This window comes from Prosopis cineraria, unplaced genomic scaffold, assembly GCF_029017545.1.
Source record: "Prosopis cineraria cultivar Desert tree isolate PC_DT_omini unplaced genomic scaffold, ASM2901754v1 PC2, whole genome shotgun sequence".
Classification (NCBI taxonomy): domain Eukaryota; kingdom Viridiplantae; phylum Streptophyta; class Magnoliopsida; order Fabales; family Fabaceae; genus Prosopis; species Prosopis cineraria.
Genome location: NW_026555333.1, coordinates 437827 through 449410, shown reverse-complemented (window position 1 = coordinate 449410; position 11584 = coordinate 437827). Strand labels below are relative to the sequence as shown.

At 36.3% G+C, this 11584-nt stretch overlaps 1 pseudogene; it reads right to left on the bottom strand.

The window, feature by feature from the left end:
- Nucleotides 1-2624: 2624 nt before the first annotated feature.
- LOC129303658 (L-ascorbate oxidase homolog) lies at nucleotides 2625-8144 on the bottom strand (annotated as a pseudogene).
- Between the last annotated feature and the right edge of the window lie 3440 nt (nucleotides 8145-11584).

Genomic DNA, 11584 nt, shown 5'->3' with positions numbered 1-11584 from the left:
TTTAAGAAATATCAACCTAAAAAGGCTATGCATTGAGTAAGATATATTTTAATATTTAAATCATTCTCACTTGATGATTAATTAAAGCAAAACAGCCTTACGTTACGGATTCGTATACATGTATACCTATATGTTTATATAAAATTAGTGACATTCCCAATGTTATATAAATAAAATAGAGAGAACGATGGTAGAATACCTCCTGGATAGTTAAATAATAGAAAAGACTACGAATTGTGTTAATTATTCTAAATTTTTTAAAAATTTTATACACACATATATATGGATACAAGATTACTTTTCCAACCTTGCAAGATTTCAATTTTTGACACAGTCTATTTCAAATGATCACAAGGACAACACATATCCTTAGATTTATTTGCAATGTAATAGCTAGAGCTAACAATTTAAGCAAGACAAATTTATTTAGGCTAGACTTATTCAAGTTGATTGAAACAAATATCAACTTATAAAAATCTCATAAAATTAAGTTCAATTTTAACACTCTTATGCTTCGAATTTCTTTGGGCCAATCCAAATACTAGGATTGGCAAAGAAAATTCATTTTTAAATAAATTTTAATTTTTACTTTAAAATTAACTAAATTTGTTACTATTATTAAAAATATTATACTTAAAAAATGTATAAAACTCAATTTAAAAAATTGTGATTTTTAAAGTCTAAAAATTAGGATTAAAATATGTTTTAAATATTATTTTAAGATATCTTATATATTAAAAATAATAATAATATAATAATATTAACTTTTTTAATTTTTTAAGAAAATACTTATAATAAAATACTTAAATATATGATCTCTCAATACAAAATAATCCAAAATTTTAAAAATTAATTAATATTTAATATATTATTTATCCATATCATTCCTAATACTTTGTGAGCAAGACTCAAAATCCTATAGCAATGAATAATTCTCAGCTTCTTCGTGCATGAGGCTCTGAATCTGAACCGTCTAATGAAGTACATGGTGCTCCTTTCTTTCAAATTTAAACCCCCTCTTTTTTCCTACTCAAAATCCATCTCTCTTTATCTGTACGCTTGTCAGCTTTTCCAGTCCCATACGTTTCTCCCTCTCCCTTGTGCTATTCGTTAGTTTTGTTCGTTCCTCCTTTCTCTCTTGATGTCACCACTTCTTGATTTCTCACTCCCTCTGATTTTTCCTGGTCGGCAACCCTTGCTCTTCACCCATTGTAAGAGACTTCGTCCTTTTCTTTTCCCCTCACTCTCTTCACCTCGACTACTCCTAAACAGAATTGATTCAAGTAAGTAGGGGAAGAAAGTGAGAAGATCTAAAGTAGTAGGAGTGGTCCAAGTTTTCATTCAATGACAGTAAATTTCACTTCATGTTGATTTAGTTGGTTAGTTGGTGGTCATTTATTTTGATTTATTTCAATTCATAGCGAGTAGTGTTTGTCTCGTAGTTTGAAATGCAGCCACTGTAAATGTGTAGCATCTTAAAGATTAACCCCTAATAATCAGCCTAATTAAGGGTAATTACATAAGGGTTAAGTGGTGCATGATTAGGGAGAATTAATAAGCGCCTTTGATTGGAATTTCAAGCATAAAATTGAGTCTACAATAAAATTGGGTTACTTGGACATTAAAAGTAAAAAAAAAAAAACAACAAAGGAGGTCTTTGTGCCATATGTCGCGACACATGAAGCCAAAAAATGTGAATTAGCCTTCTTTATACCACATGCCGTGGCATGTGTGATGTACGTCGTGGTGCATGATTTAAATTTTGCTATCATAAGACTCGAATCAATTCAAAAAATGGAAGATAGAGGAGAGCTGAAGCTCTACTAGGCACAATTTTGGATAGAATCTGAAACGGTTTAAAGCTCCTAATCACTAAGAGAAATCTTTCCTATCCTTTCACTTCCTATCTACACTAGTTTGAAGCTAGGGTTTGTAAGTGGGAAATGATTTTCGATCCATACTTTTAAAGCTTCAATTCCAACTCTAATCTCAATATTGATTCCAATCCTAATTTTAATCTCAATCCATTAAAATTCATGCATCCATACCAAACAGGGCCTTAGTCATATGGTCAAGCCAAAAAACTCAGTTCCCTAGCTCTATTATTTGATGGAACTCACCTTTTTCAAAGAATTCAGTTCATGCAAACCAAACACATAAATTGATGGATTTCACTTCTACTTCCACATCTCTCCCTCCAATTTTTTTATACCAAACTGGCCATTAAGATTCAGACTTAAAATTAAAATAATTTTTAATTCTGGGTCCTCGCTTTGATTATTAAGCATTAAAAGAAGATGATAGTCATACTTGACAGGCATTTGAGGGTAGAGATTAAAGAAGACATTCTCCGATTACGAGCATATTGCGTGGTATATTAAAAAAACAAGGTTTCAGAGTCACAGTAAAACAACAAATGGTGAAGTGATTTTCAAATTAGAGGATTATTCAAAAATATTTCCCCAAACTTAAAGGACGTCGAAAAAAATATCCTCAACCAATGCGAAGAGACTGCTATATTTTGAGACCAAGGCTTCTCCCGTCCGCCAAAAGACTGTGTGTGAGGGAGGGAGGGGCGAGAATGAGTCACTAAACCCATTCAATTGAGACGCTAAGAGCCAAAATGCCAAACGACAAGTCGAGATTCTCCAAAGTTTGTAACAGTAAAATTAGAGCAATTACAAAGGGAATATAATGCTTTTCGTGGAAAGAATTAGCGACCTCGAGCTGGGGTCACATAGCTAATTATACGTGATTCGTCATTTGAAACCGAGCATAATAAGTTAGTAAGAGCAGCCAAAAAATAAATTTATAAGCGAATATGAAACTCGAGATGCCAAAACTAGAATGGCTTATCTGACCCAACTTGGCGCGTGGATCCTTTCTGAAGAATTGCGATCTTAAAGGGGGCGTGTGTGTCTCCCACTCGCCTTGCCACAGAGGAGAGCATTCTTGGGAATAGGGAATTCGTCCCTGATAGAGGTTGATGTCGTATAAACCCGCAAATAGAACTGTTGGCCAAGGTATTGCCTTGCCCAAAACTCAGACCTCAGGTTCCACATTCCGACATTGTCAAGTGCAACATATATAGCAGTCCAAGAATTGGGATATACCTGTCCCAACCAATAAACAAGGACAATAATGAATTACCAACATCCAACAACCATAATTACTAGGCAGGTTTGATAAAAGGCCTAGAGGACCATAGCACAGCTTATTATTCTCACCTGAGTTGTGCAACGTGAAACTGCATCCCGGAGATTGTATTCGTTTCTGCTAGCAGGGGTCCATTGTCCTCCGTCCATACTACAGAATTGAAATATTTCACAACCTCAATCAAAATACTCGAAGAGGGAGGGAGAAACCCGACCATTGAAACAAAAGGATGGTCTCTTTAATTTCTTTCTTTCTTTCTTGTTTGGGGGGGGGGGGGATTGCCAACAAATTATTGACCATATTACTTGATTAGCATATAGAAGACTAAATGCTCACCCGACCACAAAGAAAGAATAGCCATCAAGATGAAAGCTCTGAACGATGTCCTCGTCGTTTGGAAGACGATCTCAATAAATGCTCTGAAGTCAGCTTGCATAACAGACGTGTCGAGGTATATGCCACCACCAGTGGGTCTGTCAGATATGCTTCCCACACGGAAAACGCCTGGGATTTTGAAGTAATCGGCGAGCTTCAGAGGAGTGTCCGGAGCAACGTAAGACACACTGTTAATTGCGTATCTTTGTTTGTCGTTCACTTGACCAGCTGAACTCAAAAGTATGATGGTTCTGGTGGTGTTAATTAGACCGTAATGGTAGGATCCTTGTGGGTTTGGCCTTGGACCACTTGCTGTCAGGTTTGTCCTGCAACCATGTAATATGAAATTTTACATGACGGTAGAGTGAGAATAACAGTCTGTCTCTTCCTGTAAAAACTATTCTTTGATCCCAGTGAATACGAGGTGACATTCCCCCCCCCCCCCCAAAAAAAAAAGCAGAATACGAGGTGACATGAAATGTTACGAAGAGTAGTTGATTATGGAAAAAACCTGATGGAACGGGCCTGGTTCAAGGACCAGTCAACTTGGATGGTAGGTCCACCGGGAGGCGGGCCAGATACTGGGCCAGCAGAGTTGCTGTATCGAAGAAGTCCAGTGGTAGTGAGGACTTGAGAGGTAAATCGAGTAGAAACCACAATGTAGTAGTCCCGAGCAGGTTGATCCGCCGTGACCAGAACTGAATAAGATTGGCCCACGTGAACGTCTAGAGAAGAGTATGTAGTTTGAAGGGTATGTGTTCCTTCCACCTCCACCAACTTCATTTTGTGATTCTGTATGCGAAAGTTGAGCGAATTTTCCAGCCCCACGTTTGATATTCTGAGCCTGTAAGTCTTTCCTGTAGTAGAAATTATTCAGCGTATGATCAGTGCAAAGCAAGCGTGCAAAGATAGTTAAGTGATAAAAAAATTAATTTTAAAACGAAGAAAAAAACAAAATGCTTCCCTTTAATTATCAATTGGGCCCAGAGAAATAACAATTGATATCTGGGGATTAGATGGGAGCACATGCCTTGTTCGACGTTGAATGATGCTCCGTTAGGTCCACGACCATTGATGAGAATTCCATCAGGAAATGGCAGCTTCTTACCGGTGTCGAGATGGTCCTTCAATGCCTATACACAGCAAAACAAAATTTCTTATGGATGTATTGGGTAAGAAAACAGTTTATGGACTAATGTATCTCGTATTATTAAAATAAAAAAAAACCATTTCACTATAAGTCAATAAATATAAAAAAAAAAGGACAAAAAAGAATGGCCTGTCATTACACAAGCTACCAACCTTGTTGCTGCATAGACACCTGACCATGGAAGTTTAGCTAAAAACATGTCGTATTAGATGTTAACCAATAACCTTTTTTTTTTTTTGGGGGGGGTGTTCGAGGCAGTTATAACTGTGAATACGAACGAGTGACAACTTACAACATACAAGGTTTAGATCTCCTCTCTCTCTCTAAATTTTTAAAGAATTAGATACAAAACATACAAGACTAAATAATGATTTTTATTTAAATACATAACATGTACTTGAGTAATGATCTCATAAGTTTACCTAAATTGAGAAACAAATAAAAATGCATATACATATTTCACGTGGAAGTGGGCTCATAGATTAGTTGTACCCCTCGCTGGGGGGCCATGATAATTGATGGGAAGAGGCGATTTAATGTGTGGTCCCGAAAAAGGAACAAGATATTCCTTGAGATGCAAGTCATACATCCAATTCGCATTTCGTCATGATTATCTCGTTTACAAATGTGGCAAACTGGTACTAGAGGACAGAGGTTGCAGCGACGCCGCCAACCTATTTGATCAAAACATGTACAGGGGAGTTTCGTAGAGATTCACTTGCTTTTTTTTGTTTTTTGTTTTTTGGAAAGGAAAGTGGATATAAATGCAGTTTTTCCCCCTTTGGTTTGGAGTGAAGGCAAATTATTGGTTTTCCGACGCATGGCGTCAGACTATGAGTGTTTGTGCTTTTCGTTAGGGGTCACTTCAGTCATTGCTGTATAGCAATGAGCGCGCATGGGAGAGGATTAGTTGAAAGTTGAGCCACTTGGTGGAGAGGAACCCAGCTGTCTCAAGGCAAGTTATTGGTCGTAGAGGAGGCAATGAGAAAGTCAAATCGGTTGTCATTCCTATTATATTTGCGTTTACAGAGCACGTGAAGTGTTAGGGCCGGAAATAAGAATCATGCTCATGAAAGGCTAGATTTGAAAGTTTTATTTAAATAAAAATTCAAAATTTAAAAATAATTTTTTTAAAAATAATTAGAGAGTTTCACCTTGATAAGTCCTATAAAAAACGACTCAAGCCAAGCGCTCCTTCAAACTCTATTATATTATTATTATTATTATTATTATTGATGGAACACATATTTAAAACCAATGACTTACTCACCTGATCTTACATGCATTATGTTATTACTAATTTTAATTTATTTTAAATTTAATTTAATATAATTTAATAAATATTAGTGCATAGTATAAAATTTCTGATATTTTTTATTTTTTTATAATTATTATGTTTGTGTATTTATAAAAAAATGAATTATTTTTTAATCAAGATTTAAATTTTATTATTAAATTTTTAAATATGTGTTGTTTAATTTCTAAAAAATTATGAGAATTTTAATTTTTTTAATTTTAAAATATTTTAATTAATTTATAATGTTTAATTTAATTTAATTTTTATTAAAAAAGGCTTACGGGCCTGAGCCTAGCCTTTTACATAAGGCTAAACTTAAAAAATGAGGCTAAAAATAAAAAATCAGGCTTTAAGGCTCAGGCCGTTAAAGGTTTGCCCTTAAGGTCGGGTACATTCGTATTCCCAGCTCTATGCAGTGTGCCTCATTGAGTTGTTTTAAAATAAATTATAATTATAATATTTTATCCAAAAAAAATATTAAAGTGAAAGAAATACAAGGAAGAATCAACAATTACCGTGTGGTTGGACTTGTACCAATCTCCAATGAGGACAGTGTAGTCACCGGCTGGATCAGGGAATGGGACTGGAATTCTTGGCCTGCTCAGGATCCTGAGGCCTCCAAAACCACCAGCAGCTTTGTGGAATGCAAGAGACGGGAAGTAATAAAAGCTCCCAATCTGATCCTTCACTTGAAGAATATATGTGAAGTTCTTCCCGGGTGGTATGGGACACGTCGTTCCCAATACCCCGTCTTCGTATGAATTCCTTCTCTGTTGGACCCCGCTCCTGCTTATTTTTCGTAACCACAAAATCAGAACTTAGCCATGTCCAGATATTGAGCTTGAAGCAAAGATAGTCACTCGACTCTTCAAACATCAGTAAATCAAAGACCATTCCCCTCATTGAGCCCCCGTCTCAGCCCACACGCAGATGAACCATGATGTAGGGACAATGCTGAAAACAGCCGCCTAGTCTGGATAAGAAAAATCAAAAGCTCTTTTCCCAACAAAGCCAATTAAATGTGCAGGTTAATTATTGTTCGATTTAACCATAATGACGTGACGTTCGGGGCTGTGAAAGTAAGTTTTCCAAAATACTAAAAAAAAAAAAAACTAGATGGGTTATTTAACCTGTTAATAGTTGAAATCGTAACGAGTCATTGAACATGTCAGTGTATGGGTTTGAAGTTTACCGGTTAATTCGTTAATTGGATATCATGCAGTTTCCACATCTAAGAAATGCATCCACCACAAGCCTAAAATTTGTCGAAATTATAAAATGTATCATCAGTGTTATTATTATTATCAACGGGAGCACTGAGCAAGCCAGATCTGGATCCATGTCCGCACACGGTTTCTTTAGAAATTTCCCGTCGCTGTCACGTGACTCAACAAACATCCAAAGAAGTTCCTAGAGGGGCCAAAAAAACAAGGTAACAACCGACGCATTCAGACATTCTCCTCACACACGCTCAACGCATTCAGACATTCTCCTCACACACGCTCAACGCCGAAGGGAAAGTTCTGTGATAAAAGTATAAAACCCCATGTCTGTAACTAGTTAAATTTACTACCCGCAGCACCACAGGCTTCTTTGCAGCTTACGAAATGCCGCGAACAATTGAAACGGTCCCAGATCAGAGGATGGCACGAATTATTGTGCAGAGCAAGAGAGAAAAATACCAGGAGAGAAGAAAGGGGTCGTCCAAACTGTTGAAGACATTGATAATGAGATTGTCATTGGTGACAGAGTGAATATCTGGACCCGGGAACTGGCCGTTGATAAGTATTCCCTGGAAGGAAAAAGTAGATCACTTTAGCAGGCAGATTCAGATGCAGGAACGAAGCATATTGGTTGACAAGATTGATAAAAGGGCTGAATTCGGGACGGATACAGGGAGATTCAGACATACCGTCTGGCGGACACCGAGGGGATAGATGTCCTCCGTAAGTGACATTCCAGTTGAAGAACCTATAGGGATCTTCGGCGGCAACAATGGCAAAGAGGGAGAGAGTGAAGGAAAAGAGCGAGGCTAAGGGAAGCGGCATTTGGGTGCCGCTCAGTTGAGAGTAGACGGCGCGGGCTCTCTGTTGGGTAATGTTGGTTACAGTATATAAGAAGCGTGAGGGAGAAATTTAAAGGCGAAGGGGACAGCGCAGAAGAAATGATTAGTGCGGGACAGCAGAGAGGAGGGGAGTGTGGTGTGTGAATATAGCCGAGAAAAAGAAAGAGAGGGAAACTAAAATCGAAAAGGACGAAAATAGTTAGGAATTGGAGCAGGGAGAATAGAGTGTCGGTGGCACTTGAACTCGTAATCGCACATGTTGGTGTTTTGTTTTGATGCACGCATGTGACATGTGACATGTGACCAGTTTCAGCAAACTTCCCTCCTCGGCCGTCTTCCTACTCTCTTCCTCTCCTCCCAATGCCAGTTGCAGATCCCTTCATGGTCCCCTGCACTTTCCATTCACCACCACCACTCTTGTTCGTGTCTCCTTATCTCTGGACTCTCCATCTGCTCATACCATACCTTTTGCCTGTAACAATAACAGGAAGCCTTATAGGTCAAAGATCATGTATCTCCCCTTTAATTTTTGGTTGGATGTCTCCGCTCTCCATTGCTTCTCAACTTTTTATGTTTATATGTATCATCATTATGTTCATAGACAACATTAATAAACAAATCTAATAAAACAATGGATTGAGGAGAAACCACACCCCACAAATTCTGCAGGACTTTTAGGTTAGTTGAAATCTAGTTAGCTGTTGGTGAGTTAAACATCATGTGCAGCACCTGCTGTAACTGAGATTTAACATGGTGGGGAAAACAAAACCTCTCTAGCATAACTAAGAAACTAGTTGTGTAGGCAATGAGGTTGCTGAACCTAAATAAAATTTCTCGTTTCTCATTTTTCCCCATGACTCTCGTTTTACTTTTTAATCGAGCGATCAGATTTTTCTGCATAAGTCAATAAGATGGCACAAAGATAAGAAAAATTAAAAGTCAAAAGATCTTTACTTCTCGTGAGTCGTGATTTGTTAGGATAAGAAATAGCCCCGAAGAAGTAAATATCCAACCTACATGTTTCTCTCTTTTTCATATGATTTTTTTTTTTCTCGGACATGAGTAGAGACCATGTAGACCCTAGATAAATCCAATAAAAATAACATTTCCGGATTATATATATATATATATTAAAAATACACATACCCTCCCACAAAATAAATTCGTACAGAGCTGCTTTGCATTGTCTACGCATGATGAATATAACGACTCTTTTGTTAAACAGAATAAAACAATATCGTGCCTTCAATCCCATCCGCACATGGCCCGGTTGAAAGACACGTCAAATAATTGATAGACCATCAATTTAAAAATTAAAATCGCCTGACTGACAAGCTACAAAGTGGCTTGACAATATCAACTCTGAAATTGTAAAAAAAACACATAATTTTACTTTTTATTATTAATTTGCGTGGGTCCTCTTGAGTTGCATATAATCTAAAAAATTGACTGCACTGATCTATTTTTTTAATTTTTTGGTGAAGCACTGGTTATCACTTCAGAATAATATAACTTGTTAGAATTTAAAATATAATTATACTAATTGATATGATAACTTTCAATTTAAAATGAAAATATGATTTTGATTAAATTAGATAAACTCTAACTAAAACATGTATACTGAAGTCAAAATTTTAAAACTAATTATATTATATTATTCATAATTTGTAAGTAGTAAAACAAGCGTGGGAACTGTGTACAGATCTCAGGTGACGGGAGCACCACGAATTAGAAGGAAACTAAAAAGCTTTTCTTTTCTGTTCTGTTTTTTGATAAATGAACTAAAAGGTCAAAAGCATTTGAGCATCCAGATCCAGTTTGGCTCACAGAACTTGAATGGGGTAGTATTTTAATCCCTACAGAAATTATTGGGCATGACACGGCCTCAAACCGTGCAAGCCTTCAAAATTCAAAACCCTCTTAGTTCTCACTCTCTAAAAAGAATTATATCTTCTAAGTTCTAACTTCTAACCACTTCCACACGAACATAAAAAACCAGGTCGCATCTCAATTCTCCCAGCTAAGAGATACACCTTTTCAATCAAAAATTAAAAAATAGTTAATGAAGGATTTTTGTGTCTTTAATTTTATATAACCAAATCAATATCAATAGATATATATAATCTATAAAAAGCTTACATTATTCTTAAGTCACTAATAATATGAATCATGTTCAAACTTTATATATGAAACATAGACATTTAGCGAAAGATGGAACGGAGAGTTTCTTGATTTCCCAATCTTGAAGCAGGCTGGATGTGATTACATTGTTACTAATTTATCATGCCACCAGCTAATTCATTATGGGAACAATGGAGAGAAGACATCTTAGAGATTACCAACCAATTTGGTGCCACAAAAGAAACAACGTTTAATTCATGAAATAGTAAAATACAGTATACTTTAACACATGTAATATGTTTGCTGACAGTCCACGATTTTTATAGAGTATCATATTTAGCGTCACGAGACAAGAAATTAAGAGTTCAAAACGGTTCTCCTCTCAACCCGAAAACATCGACAATACCCAAAACCGGGGTTGGGGGAGGAAAAAAGGTGGTCTAACTAGGAAACAAGACTAAAATGATCACAAACTTCCTAACGAACCTCAATTCTAACGGAACACTGGCATAGACAATTCTTAATGAGAAGCGAAGTTTATAGCCTTCATGTCCCAATTGAATAATTTTCAAGGATGGCATGCCAACTATAACAACAACAACAACACAACAAACAACAACAAACCTTTATCCCATTAGGTGGGGTCGACTACATGAATTGCAAGACACAATTGTGTTCTATCATTTATCAAGCTTTTAAAATATTATTAATTAAGAAATCGCATTCAACAACTTGCAAGAGTGTTCTTTTAGGCCTTCATCTACCCTTTTTAATCGGACTCAAAGTTATATGTTTCACTCTTCTCACTGGTGCCTCTCTTGATCTTCTTTATACATGCCCAAACTATCTCAACCAATTTTCTACCATTTTTTTCTCAATAAATGCTACCCTCACTTTTTCGCGTATGTGCTCATTTCGAATTTTATCTTTATGTGTATGTCCATACATCTATCATAACATTCTCATCTCTGCTACTCCAACTTTATGCTCTTGCTATCCTGTTAGAGCCCAACATTCACTATTATATAACATTACCGGTCTGATAACAGTGCGATAAAACTTTCCTTTAAATTTATTAGGCACCTTACGATCACAAATAACTCCTTTAACTTTTCTCCAATTAAACCACCTAGCTTGAATCCTATGTGAAATATCTCCACTAATTTCGCCATCATTTTAAATAATGACTCCCAAATATCTAAACCTCAAAACAGTGCAAATTTTGACCATACATGTGTAAATTCATAAAACCTCGAAACAGTAAGAAATCAAGAAAACGAATTAAACCACAAAGAAAACCTGGAATTTTCAATTTCTTTCTGAAGTCCGGGATGTACAAAAGGACTTTGATTAAAGCAACCATCATCGAGCCTAAAAGATCACACAGTCGATAAAATAAAATAAGCTATCAAATCCCCAA